At 41.3% G+C, this 13,185-nt stretch overlaps 1 protein-coding gene across 1 annotated transcript in view; it reads left to right on the top strand.

The window, feature by feature from the left end:
- Nucleotides 1-13,185, top strand: part of LOC132264224 (ecdysone-induced protein 74EF-like) — a 56,319-nt gene that overhangs the window by 9,578 nt on the left and 33,556 nt on the right. The window contains exon 2 of the mRNA XM_059764340.1: nucleotides 8,058-8,094. The gene's annotated coding sequence lies outside the window, so the exon portion shown is untranslated. The remainder of the gene's footprint in view (nucleotides 1-8,057; nucleotides 8,095-13,185) is intronic.

The raw sequence follows: 13,185 nt of genomic DNA, 5'->3' as shown, positions 1-13,185 counted from the left end.
TCACTGACGCCACAAATGCTGAAAATTCATGAAATATTGCCGAGTAGCGAGCTTTCATTGAGCTTGAGCGTGTCTCGGGCCGTATTTTTCCTCGTTGACTGTGTGCGTTTCACATTGATGCTGACCTAGGTCCTACTTTATGGTACAAAAGTCTCAAAGTGAATAGCAGAAAAATCTACTATGAATTTTATATGGGCAACAGGGTGACTCCTCACCGACACTTTTCCTTGGAATTCTCTTCTTATCTCCTCTGCCAGATGAGAAACAGAGCCTGTGAGCGTTTTCTTCTGCCCAAAACACAACCAACAGTTTTTCACTTCGAGCCTGTGACTCTTCATTTTCCGCCCCCAAGTCGAGGAGTTTTACACTATGAGCTCATATGCGATCAATTGATCGATTACAAATCAAATAATTGGCAATCTTGAAACATTTACTTCCCCGTTTGTACAGTGATTATCGTCAATCACACGATGTGTGATCAAGGTTTCTCTCTTTGTCAAACACATTATTAGTTAAAGTGAAATATAATTCATCCATAATGAAATTCAGTATGATCGTGAATTTTTAATCATATCACACGGAAAATACACTCACACACTGTTCAACTCGTGTTCGAAGGCACACTCACACACGCACACTGGGCGGTGATAACAAATTGCGGGTGTCTGTTGACTGGCATGATAAGGCCTTGAGAACTTAAAATACGCCAAAGAATGTTTGAAGTTTCACATCAATTTGCAAGAATAGAATGTTATTTATTTTTGGCGGTTATCAGAGGGGCGACGAATTTGCTTACAATTTGAAGAAAAACGGAAGGTAACATTGTTCAATGCTTCGCGAGACGGTCACACTTAAAACTCGCGTCTCACTTTCCATTTATGTGGAAATTAAGAGTGTTTTTTTTTCGTGAATTAGATATTCAAGATCTCTGTTGCGATTCACTCATTTTGCGAGTCGACATGTGTTGGACATTGTTTTGAATGAACCGTGGCGGCTTCACCTTTTTTCCACTTAAATCCAGATGATTGTGGAAAAACTCCCAAGAACTTTCGCCGCACTGTGACTTTTCAATGAGTTTTGTGGATTTTAATGAGCGCACACAAAACATCCTCATTTGCAGGCGTGAAAGAGCATCATTTTGAGTTTGTTAAATCACAAAATGGGGAAAATTCCTTTATAATTATTCTCCCAGCGAATATTTTTCATTGTATTCCATTGCAAATAATGATCCCAATTCTGACACCAACTAATAACGCGTGTAAATCATAGTGACATCAGGATTTGAAGACAAATTGAAAATAATGAAACAAAGCTCATGCAATTATCACAGAAAGCTCTTATACTTCATTTTATATATAGTTTGGAGCACTTTTGAGAAAAATTTTGAGGTTATGTTAATTTAGAGTAAAATAAATGGAAAATAATAATTTGCATTCCTCTCAGAGACCTCAGAGAAGATATGTAATATGTTTCAGTGCAATTTCCCAAAACATTGAGACTGTTTTTGATGGTTTCTTCAGGTTTTCATACGTTTTCCCTTGGATTTATCCAATATTAGAGCCATTAGAGGCTTTCTTTGATGATCATTTTCCATTTCATTAAGCAAAATATGCAACATTGTAGCATTAGTAAATGTTGGTTTTGCACTCAATATGTTATTTTTGTGACTCCTTTGCAGTTGCTTGTGTGCAAATGAAATGGGCAAATATCAACGACTTGGACAGAGGTTACGACCGCGTGTGAATGATTTGGTAGAATACTGATATCGTTTTCGGCGGTTGTTGTCCTCTGAAGTGGGTCACGGTTCGCGCGCGAAAAGAGCGACTGATACGCGCGCTTCTGGCATGACTTATGGGCTGCTCTCCGAGGCGAATCTCTGCGCCTATCCTTGCCAAGTGTGTCCCTGTGGCGCGCGAGTGCAAAGACCCCACGGGTGACTTTTTCGGTGGGGCTCACATTTGCTCTTTGGCGAATTTCCTTGGTCACGACCGACATCACATTTGCCGATCAGCCAGTGAACTACTCGAGGTCTCCAGTCAATGGCAAATTCACTCAATGTCTCACACTGTCCGTGGCTCAAAGCGACGCCGTTACAGTGCAAAACATACCCAAAGAAGTTGAATGTGCAGCACAAAACTTATAACTTTCATCTCACGTAATCGCGAAATAGAAACAGCTTTTACTATCAACATCTCACCGATCATGGTGCCGAGTGAGTGCACCTTCGCGCAGAAAGAGGAAACATTGCCCAAGAAAACCACCATGTTTTTTCTCCACTCGACATGCCGACAATTAATACAATTTATACCGCAGTGAATTCACGAGAATGAATTACCGCGTGTGTGTAGGAATTCTCCACACTCTGACTTTCCAAATACTCTGGATTCTGTCTGAATGGACACCGGATCTCGAACACCCTCATATCCGAAATGGTGAAATGAGAAGAGTGACTTGGCTCTTTCCATCATCACGACTTTTGGGCTGGAGTATTGGATTTTGGATGTGTTCTTGAAAGGAGATTTTAACCTTTTCTCCACTTCGGCGGTAGCCTCGAATCGCATGAAATCTCGCTGCTTCTCTCACTTTTCAATTGAACTCGCAACTCTCGGAATCAAGAAGGGCATCATTGTCTAATATATCACAAAGCGATCTCATTTGTTATTAATTTATAAGGTGATCAGTAGCCAACGCAGAGAAAAACGCAATTTTAATCTTGATCATATCGCGGCCTAAGCAAAATTCAACACACACACAATAGATGTTATTTCTTCAAGTGAGGCCCAAAGATCAGAGGCGCCTGTGAAGCCTCCCTGAAGATTTTGCCAAGAAAGCCTCAATCAATTGATGAATTTTCTCAGCATTGGAGAAAAGCATTTCAAGAAATTTCAATAAAATTACCGCAAATGCCACTTCCGAGTCTCGAAGGTGCTGAGAAATTGCTCGCGCGGAATTTATGCAAATTCTCCTGAGATTCATAAGTGAAGTGCTGCTCAGTGTCGATGTGTGAAGTCTATGGTCAATCAATTGCATCGAAAACATGATGATTACGTTTTGTCTCATGGAGCGATGCTGCACGAGAGTGAAATCTTACGTAAAAAGGGGCGAAAAGGCAATCTTGTGTGCAGCAGCATGGACATAATGGCATCGCGAGAGCTTTTTTTCTATGCTCAACGCCCGACATGGCCGAAGAGAGAGTGTATTGCAAGCTATCTCGGTTTTGTGATTGAGTGGAAGTGCATTGCAATTAGATGTAATTTGTGTTGATATTTTCCTCGGCGAAATGCGGAAGGAAGGAACACGACATAATGCAACAGAGCAATGGTATTTTACTCTCTTGCAATTGTGTGTGTGTGTGTGTGTGTGTGCACAGTTTATAATCAACTTGCAATCATGTAACCGTAATATGTATGTATATATCAAAGGGGGGCAAAAAGAGAAGAAAAAAGTCTCTCAAACAAAAGTTCACTGGCATGAAATGCAATGTGCAGAAGGCAAAATGAAAAGCAAAAGTTAATGGAGAAAGATTTCTAAAAATTTCAAGCATCTTCTGTCTCTTTTTGCCCCTTTCGTTTGAGATTACAAATCCACGTGTATTCTTTTGAAATTAATTCACACACATGAGGAAGAAATAGGCGAGAAAATGAGTGTCTTTTCATGAGAGCATGCTTCAGCTATGGAAACTCTGATGAGCTTAATTGGTGGGGAATCTTCTAATTGCACAAAAACGCATCTAGCCGAGTTTGTACCCACGATATGTGCGTGCTACAAAATCTAGATTAAACTTTGTGTACTAACACCTTAAGTTATAATTTCTGCTGAAATTTTTTGCGTGAACAAGTAATTTTAATTGAAAGAAAACTTCAGGATAAACACGTTTTATTTTTCACCCCACAAAGTCTACCCGAAAAAGGCCTATTTTTCTCCTCTAAAAGACACTTGCAGCACCACATTGAGCAGTCATGCCCTGTGCGTGACTCTAGAAAGACGCTTGTGTGCCCGAAAAGTGCGATCTAGTGATGTGTCGCGAGATCGGAGAGCGCGAGAGAGAGATCAATGCCAATAATTGTGGATGACATAGAGATCGCAAATTAAACAAATAAGTTAAGCAGGGTCGGTGACACTCTGGCGAGATTGCGAAATGAGGGAGTTACATTGGGCGGAACGGAGGATGCGGGAGAGCAAGTCAAATTCTAAAATTAAACAAACCAAACAATAAAGCTCACATTTTATCAGTCATTCAAGCTCAATATTTACTCGAGATTATTTTTGTATTCATTATATTATCAGTCCAAAGGTTATTGTTTTCTCTCGCTGCGCTCAAGAAGAAGAAGAAGAGAACACTTTTGCGAATTTCCAATTCCGCGCGATTCTGTGCAAAATTCTTGCACACTTTCTCATGTGTTGAAAATCACGCTGCCAAATTGATTGGCAAGTGAAAGTGCAACGTGAATTTCTTGCCACCCGAAAACACTGAGAAAATCTAAAAGACCACACAGTGTTTCGCATTTGATGAATTTTTCATCAGTGTTCATTCTCTTAGACAAAAGTGAATTTTTCGGGGAAATCAGCAGAGGATTTTCCATGTTACACGAGCATTTTATTATATTTTTCGTTTGTATTTAAATTGGACGCGCATTAGAAATTCAGCGGCCCAAAAGACTTTCCATTTTGAAATCAGAGACGGATTAATCCAATGCGAACGAGAGGGAAAATCATAATTTCGATTTCACGAAAATATAATTCTTCCAAAATTCCATAACTTTCATCTGAATGAATAAAGAAAAAAAAATTGGCTACTTTTAGCAGATTACGTCTAATGGATCTCTTGCCTTTTTCTTCTCCTCTTTCGCGCAAAATCACTCGAAGACGTTCAATGAAACAACATGGTCGCTGCCCTCTTTTGTATGTTGATTTTTAATGCCTGCTCAGCGGAGTGAAGATTCTTATCCGTATCACAATGTGATTTGATCAATTTGATCTTGAATGTTCCGCAGTTCCCAAAGCTCTCAAATTATTCTAAAGTGAACCCAATGCAATGCTGAATCAATCGCGAGGAACCAAAAGGGAGTGATAACCTTGTCTTTGACCCAAATTGGGCTAATTCACGAAACTCTGCTCTTCATTTAAAAGGTCTGCCAAAAGACAATGGGCGCGATTCACGGAGAAGAGAGAAGCCACTTTTTCGGTGTGTCTCACACGCACTTTTTTGAATGTCAAATCACAAATTGAATGTCGTGATCTTTCAAGGTCTCCCCCATTGTGGGCCAAACGCCGTGGTTTCAGCAAAAATGAAAATGAAAGAAATGCTAGATGATCTCGCCGATTGGTCTCTTTCCTCTGGCTGTAAAAACGGCTTTGCTGGCGACTTCTGTGAAAGTGAAATTAACTAAGCAAAAGTTTTTCGGCCAGAAAGTATGGCCACAAAAGTGTTGATGGTTGTGTAAAAACGCGTTCACAGTTGATACGGTAAAATTGCGTTTTCTCGTCGAATAATTAGCCATAATTTTTGGTAGGAATATCGTATGGAGTGTATATGAAAATTTCGTGAACATGCGTTAAAGTGGAACTGAAAAGGCCTTTTGTGTGTGGTCTCCATTCAATGCTCTCCGCGTTCGATGGAGCTTGGCAATTATGTGGGAAAATTATCTTTCTATTGTGCGTGATTTGACACCCGACAATTAACCTCACGAGCCATTTGTTTCAATGTGTCTTTTCGCCCCGTCAAATTGCAGATTTTCACTCTTTCCTCTGTGAATTACTCTCTTGCTTTTTTTTCTACATCTCTCCTAATCATTTGTCGACAGCGTGACACCAGCATGACGCGCGCAAAAAATGGCTGGAATTTGGCGAATATTGAGGTCTCTGTGCGCGATCGGTCATGGCAGTTTCTTGACAAGGCTCCCTTCCAGCTTGTGTGTGACCTCAGTTGCTCTTATGATCACGGCGAGATGTTCAAGAGCGGTCAAATTTTGGGGCGAAGAGGTACAAATTAACGAAAATCACTCTCCTTGATGGCCTCTCTCTCTCTCTCTCTCTGGATGTGAATGACTCCAAATGGAATTGACTTTCTGCACCTCAATGAACCGACCAAAGTCACAGAGGAGGAGCCACTCGCCTTCCATCCACTCGGGCCCGAAACAGTGCGAAAAAGTGAAATTTCGAGGCCCCAATTGACCTTTAAACCTCTTGCCATCGAACAATTACACAAATTTCCACTCATAAATAAACTATATTATGTATTCGCTCCGAGATTAGTGCGCCTTATGTCTTGTCAGATGTCTTGCTGGAGCGTCTCTTCGTCTCCATCGCATTGAAGATTGATCTGATAATTCAATCTCCCCTTTTATTCACTTAAACACTCTCTCACTTTCGGCAAGCTCTGCTGGCTAACAATTAAATGATAATCTTTATTTCTTCATCACATTTACACCTTTTACAATTTATTAGTTTTAATATAAATTCATTGCTTTTTTTTGGTCAGTTTGCTTGGGAGGGTGTGAAAAAATAGACCTGAAAGTAAACAAGAGGCGAAGAAATGAAGTCATTTACTGGCAAAAAGCTATTGCTATTGTAAAGTTTGAGAACGGATAATTCAGTGGAGTCGTTTCTCCTCGGTTTATCTTCACAAAAAAATAAGAATTTTTAACGAATTCAAAGTGTATGATAATTTTTATTCGGCGAAAAAATTTATAAATTTGAGGAAGACACGAATAAACTCAAAAATTTGATCCCAATTTTGAACAAGAACACCCAGAAACATGGTCACTGCTGCTCACCTTGACTGAATATATCTTTTCCTCCTAAACATGTGCAAGAAATGTACTTTCTGAATTTTGAAAGTTCACGAAGTGGCAGACAAATGTGGTCATAGAGGAAATATGCCTCCAAAAATACACTCTATACACCCAGAATATTCTGAGCGGCTTTTCGGGGGCAAAATAGCCGGCCAAATTGTCGATCAGTGACCTCTGATGTTGAAATTGCGGCGCTGAGGCGAATATTCGACAGAATTGTAAATGTTTCTGACCAAAAAGTGCGGCATGTGATGAACTTTTCTATGTGATTCGCGGACATTGGATTGTATTATTTGGTGTGTTGGAAAATCGGAGCAGTTCGCCGCTGTGGCGGTGTGTCTCTTTCACTCGCAACAACACAACTCTATGCTCGCACTGGGAGAGAGCCAACGACCTCAACCGACCTGACTCAACATCAATAGCGTAATAGTCACCCAGCTGTTCACTCCGTGTGACTCTCACTGTCCCGCCGCGGCCGCCGCGTTCGCCTCGTGAAGTCATATGGTTTTCTAATGCATCATGCTAATCCCGCAAGTCCCGGGGAATTATTCATTGGCCCCTCCTGATGGCCAGCCTCGACTTATCGCGCAGGAATTTGTGGCTCTAGCGCCGTAGGGACGACGAAGTGGCTCAAGAAAGCCACCGAGACAGACGAGAGAAAGAGAAAAATGAGACAGAATGATAAAAATAGCAATTACGTATGGACATTTATTCGGTTGAACTTTTCGAAAAAGTCTCTCTTTCTCTCATTCCTCTCTCCCGCTCTCTCTCTCTCGAATAAAATAAAATTTATTTACGTAAATTGTCGACAATGAACTTTGCTGTAAATATTAAATTTATCGTCACCTTTTCATTTCTCTGTTTACAATATGAAGCGAGGTGCAAGATGAATTGCGGAGAGCGACGAAAACTTTATGCACACATTTTCTTGTGACACAACAACAACCGTAAAAAAATCAATAGATTATGCTTTGTGGGCCTTTTCAATTCTTCAGCACGCAAAGCTCAGCAAAGATAAAAGCTTCTCGGGCACTTTATATCGATTCCTAAGAGGCAAACTACCATAAAAAGCTGAAATATTTAATGGTTTTGTATTGAGGAAAATTCAGTCGTGTTTCAGCAATAATGCCTTTTATACGGACTTTCTCCCATCCAAATTGAATTTATTCACCAAACTAATGAATGACTTAATTTTCTATTATGGTTATAAATTGTTTGGCAGTTTTTCATCTGACTTACTTAATCTATTTTTTTCCATTGCAGATTCTACATTCGAATCATTAATTGCGTGATGACTAAGGTGAGTTCTCTCAGACACATTTTATTACAATAATAATGACGTCTCAGCTCGCCATTCATAATATTGCCATTGACCTGGGAATTTTTCCAGTACTTGAAAGAGGAAATATTTCGCGTCATATTCATCTCTCATTTGTGATTTTGGGTGTTGTGTCTCGCGCAATGCTGACTGAATGGGGAGTGACGACAATATATTGCGGTCACACATTAAATTAATCACTTATCACAAGATACGACGCGATACGAGACCAAATTCATTGAACCATAACCCGCTTCTACAATCACCAATTCATGGCAATGGGTTTCGCTGTGAGCCAACACAGATGCACCCAGTTGAATGCCAATGTGCGCACTTGCAGATCACTCGCGAACCTTTCTCCAAGACGCCATCGATGGCAATTTCGCTATGATGTCAACGTCAAGCCTTATGCAATATTGCAGTGTGCGTTTAAATGTAGAAAGTGCGTCTCTGACGCGATTCCTCATCTTGTCCATCCATTTCGCGTCGTTATTCCTCATTCCGATGGAAGGTTTTTTGTCAAATGCGCGCTGTTTGTGTCTTGTTTTCATGCCAAGAGGTCGGTTTCTAAATGATTTGGAGCCTCGTTTTGAGCTGAACAGAGAACTTCAAGATGAAAAATGACTTACTGAAGATCATCACAATTTATGCACTGGATTTATAGTGCGAGACTCTGAAGAATGATTCTCTGCGCAATTTCTGCATGTTTCAATTTGTCGACAAGGTGTCTTCATGTGACCAGATTTTTGGCAATTTCCCTCAATCTCACCAGGAAGAACCTTCACTTCCTAGTTCACGAAATGGAGCAATCTAGACAGACAATTCTGTCAACAGAAAGCGCAATGCACAATTTCTTTGCATTATGACAAAACCGCGGGATAAAATAATATTCCATACAAATGCGGAAAGCATTCCGCTGATCACTCTCTCTCTCTCCAGAAGATCTTCGCGATGTTTACCTTGATGGTATTTACCGTTGTTCATCGCCCAGTGTTAATACAGAAATTTGACATTGCACGGATGGGATGCATCGTGGCTCGGTATCGCGCCGAGGAGGCGTGCGCGGACTGAAGTATGAGTGTCTTATGATTTAGTGTGAGGAGATAGTCGTATGGCTTTCCTACAGTATATCATCTGCGACTCCGTGTGCATCTCTGCGCTCCTCTTCAGCTATTCTTATTGTTACTTTTCCCGCCCATCTCGGGATCATGTCAGTGCTGCCCGGCTAGGGAAATATTGCTGGCTGGTGGTGCCCTTTCTCCGCGCTCTGTGTCCATATGCCCAACGTGCGCGTCATCATCTGCAAACATCGTGCAAGACGTGTTTCCAACTGTTCCTTTTGGTATATCCCCTCGCGAGTTTCGCGTCTTCTTACTACGTGTAATGATGCTGCACATAAAATGCATGAATGTGCCTCAAATACACACAAAAGGTGGAAAAAACGAGCAAGTCAACGTGTGTATGCTCCGCTGGGCTCTCGGCTCCTATACATATATTTCATAACAGCAACCGTGTGCAATTTTAGAATCGCCATCGCACACAACATAACAATTCGAACACTGTTCAAGGAAGGTCTTTCACCCGGACTCGGTCATTGGCGTACATTATAAGAGGAGCGCAGTGATTCTCAAACAGTCGATGTCCATTCGCGGAAAGGCCCCCGAATTTATGCCTGTGAATTTCACTCGATGCGCGCTTATCACTCACATCTTATCGCAACTTTCACACCTAATTAATTTCCTTGCAAATGCTGCAGCAACATTGCGAAAACTCCTCGAATTTCCGACCATTTGCTCGGCAACAAGCTCTTGTGCTCACCACAGTGTGTCAAGTGATTGATGACCGGAGGAAAAGCGTGGGGAGAGTGAAAAATCACTCCGAGAGTCAATCAAATCGGGCTGCTAGGGACATTTTGCTGAATTTTCGCTGCCACCATGTCGATGATTGTGATGGCTGCAGATGCTCCTGATTTCTCGCCAAAAATTCTCCGGGCAATTTTGTCTGCAGGGCGCTTTTTTGTCTTTGACAATAATTATTGTTTCTCCATCTGCCCATCAGCTCTTCACCTCGAGTCGCGTGTTCGGCAGTGAAATGATGGGTTTGCATTCGGGCATCGCCGAGGGTTGTTCAGCCCAGAATTCACATTGATTACCACTGACCTCCGATGACCGCTTGGCGCGTCGAAATTCGGGAACAGCACTCCTGAATTCCTCAGGAACATCCTCAATAGTCCGCGACTCCTCGCGCGCGTGCTTTCTTTTGCTGTTATATTTCTACAATGCGGCTAACTGTAAATTGAACAATCGCGAGCCAACATAAATCCGCATAACATGCTGCAGGGTATTGAATTCCCCTTTTCATCTCTCTGCCATTTTTTCCCCCGAGACTTTTTTCCCCTTCTGCAATCTCTCCACCTTCTGCCGGGCGAGAGATATTGCTAAGCACACATGCACAACATTAGCATTGCATCACAATGGACTCCTAGGAACATGACCCAAGAATGCGAACATAAAAAAAAGGAGATGAAAAAGTAACGTGGCAGAGATGATTTTATTTGAATTTCGGTCGAAATGGGGAGAAATGGAGATGAAGAACCAAACGAGAGAATCGTAAGTTGTGAATAAAATTAAGACATTTCTCCGGACATTAGCATCTTCAGTTCTTGGGCGAGTGCCTCGTCACAAGTTGGGTGATATTAAAATGAGAGAATTTATTGGGCAAAAGCTGCGATGTTGTGGCCTCTGGCCAAAGAGCAAAACCACAGAGAATTCCTCACTTGTGCGGAGAGCCTTTAAAACAAATAAGTGTATTTTTTCCGCCTGTACTTCGCGGGTTAAAATAAAGAAATTATATTTTTAGCACCATGATTGACTCAATGAACTTTTAATTTTACATTCTCTGTGTATGTGCGCGCTTTTTTCTGCCATCCACGGTGTGAAAAGCAATGAGAGGAGTATAAATATACAGTACATTCGCATCAGAATGTTTGACCACCAGGCGTCAGCATCGACAGGCCGAATTGAAGGTGTTTCTGTAGCTCATTTTTTTAATGAATTACAATTGCTGAGTGTCCCGAGAGCACTCGAATCTCTTCACAGCAACTGCACAAGTACGACGCGGTGCATTTGCGAGAGGCATACCTTTAGTACAGTTATAATTTTAGCTTCATTTACTTGCAAAATACACAACTATCGAGAAAATATGTAATAGTAGGAGAAAGAGGGGCGAAGAGACACACATTGACTCGAAAAGCTAAATCACGATTATGGGCGCATAAAAGCTCCGTCTCTCTCAGACGCGAAAGACGCCTGCGACTACGCGAGAGAGTAGATGGATAACAATGGTGTGTCTTGTGACTGCTCGCGGGCAAACTCGGTAAAATCCTACAAAAATCCGCCTCCCGCTCGTGTCGCCGCGTGATTGTTGCATAGAAGACATTAGACCTAATCGAAAGCTATAAAATACATTTTCAAATAGCGCAAAATGCACTATATTGGCTTTCTTTTGCGTGGGCGTCACTCAGACTCCCAAATGGATTTATTCGCCAGAGTTGCGCATTCAATCATCAACGGAATCGACCTGGAAATGGGTTTTTACATTATAATGCTATTCACAAGAAAGGAATCAATCTACCCATTTGAGATTTACCTGGGAGTGCACTTTGGATTTGAAAAAGAGAAACGAGGTAAGCTTTTCGCTTACGTATTTGAATTTGTAGGAGAGTAAAGGCAATCTCATCGGCTTAGCACAGATCTTGCAGAGATCATCAAAATCTTGACAGCGATTATGCTTTAAACACTTTCTGTTGATCTGAAATTGCTAAAATGTATCTCTTTGAGACTGTCAACTTGATTCAAAAGCTCTGCAACCATCACAAGTATTGGGATTTGGAGGAATTCTAGTACAAAAGTGATGTTTTAAGTAGATTGCAAAATTGTGAGTGAAATTGTCAACAAATCCACCCACTTGTAGTGATTTTTCATACATTCTTGACTCCATGACACCAACTGAAGTTGGAGAAAACCTTCTTGTAGTATTCTTTTTCCACAGTGTGGGCAGAGAAGTCATTTTAATTACCACACAAATCATTGGCATTTGCTTCACGTGAAGAATATATTTATACATGGTTTCTGATAAAAACCTACAAGGACAGACGATTGAAAATGATGAAGAAGATTTTCACTGGATAACTTATAATATTTTGATAAGATGTCATTATTTTAAATTCACTTCCAAGGCTAGTTTGTGTGTTATTCTAATTGAATTCATCGTGTCTAATCAAAAAGTGTCTAAGCATGAGCAATTATTTCCGCGTTGGGAAATGCAATTCTCCACTGCGATAAGTTCGCCAAAAGACTTTTTATCGGCACCATCGAGATAATCTGAGTGTGATTGTTCTTCGTAGTGGCTTTGGACGCCACGAGGTCAAGTGACAAGCTCGCAATCTGTCATTGGGTCGCTATTTTTTCGGTGGAAACACACAGCGAAGGTTTTCCGCGCGGGTTCTCGAAGATATTAGATTTACGCCGTTATCGCGAGCATATGACGCTGAGAATTTCACAACAAAGTAATGGAACGTCGTGTGACGATGTTTTTGTGGCTTTCCGCGGGAATTTCTTATCACGCATCCTCTCTCGAGGACGTTGGGGGTGAAGTCACAGTGCGATTTGAGGTGTTAATTTTCCTGTTGGAAACTGTATCACTTCCTAGACTGATATAGCGTCACACAAGGCCTCAGCTCTACTCCATGTTTTTCATGGGCAATTAATTATGTCAATTGTGCCTCTTTTCTCCCAGTCTTGGAATTTATTCTCACCCCGCCATGCTGGAAAAGTTCTGCGGCGAAGGCGGAAAAGACCGTCGGCGACACGACTAAAACTCAAGGCAAATTAATAGCCCGCAGTCAATTAAATTGATAGTTCAATACTAATCAATTGCAAATCAAAACCTCAACTCACACACGCCCAACTTCTCTGTGCGATTCTCTGGCTTACTAGTTGGCGCTTTTTCGTAGTAATTTTCCAGTTTGGCATTTTTCGTACTTGATATTCGCTTATCTGTCAATGCTTTAGC

Source organism: Phlebotomus argentipes, unplaced genomic scaffold (assembly GCF_947086385.1).
Source record: "Phlebotomus argentipes unplaced genomic scaffold, Phlebotomus argentipes genome assembly contig_32, whole genome shotgun sequence".
NCBI classification, from domain to species: domain Eukaryota; kingdom Metazoa; phylum Arthropoda; class Insecta; order Diptera; family Psychodidae; genus Phlebotomus; species Phlebotomus argentipes.
This window is presented reverse-complemented; position numbering and strand designations above follow the sequence as displayed.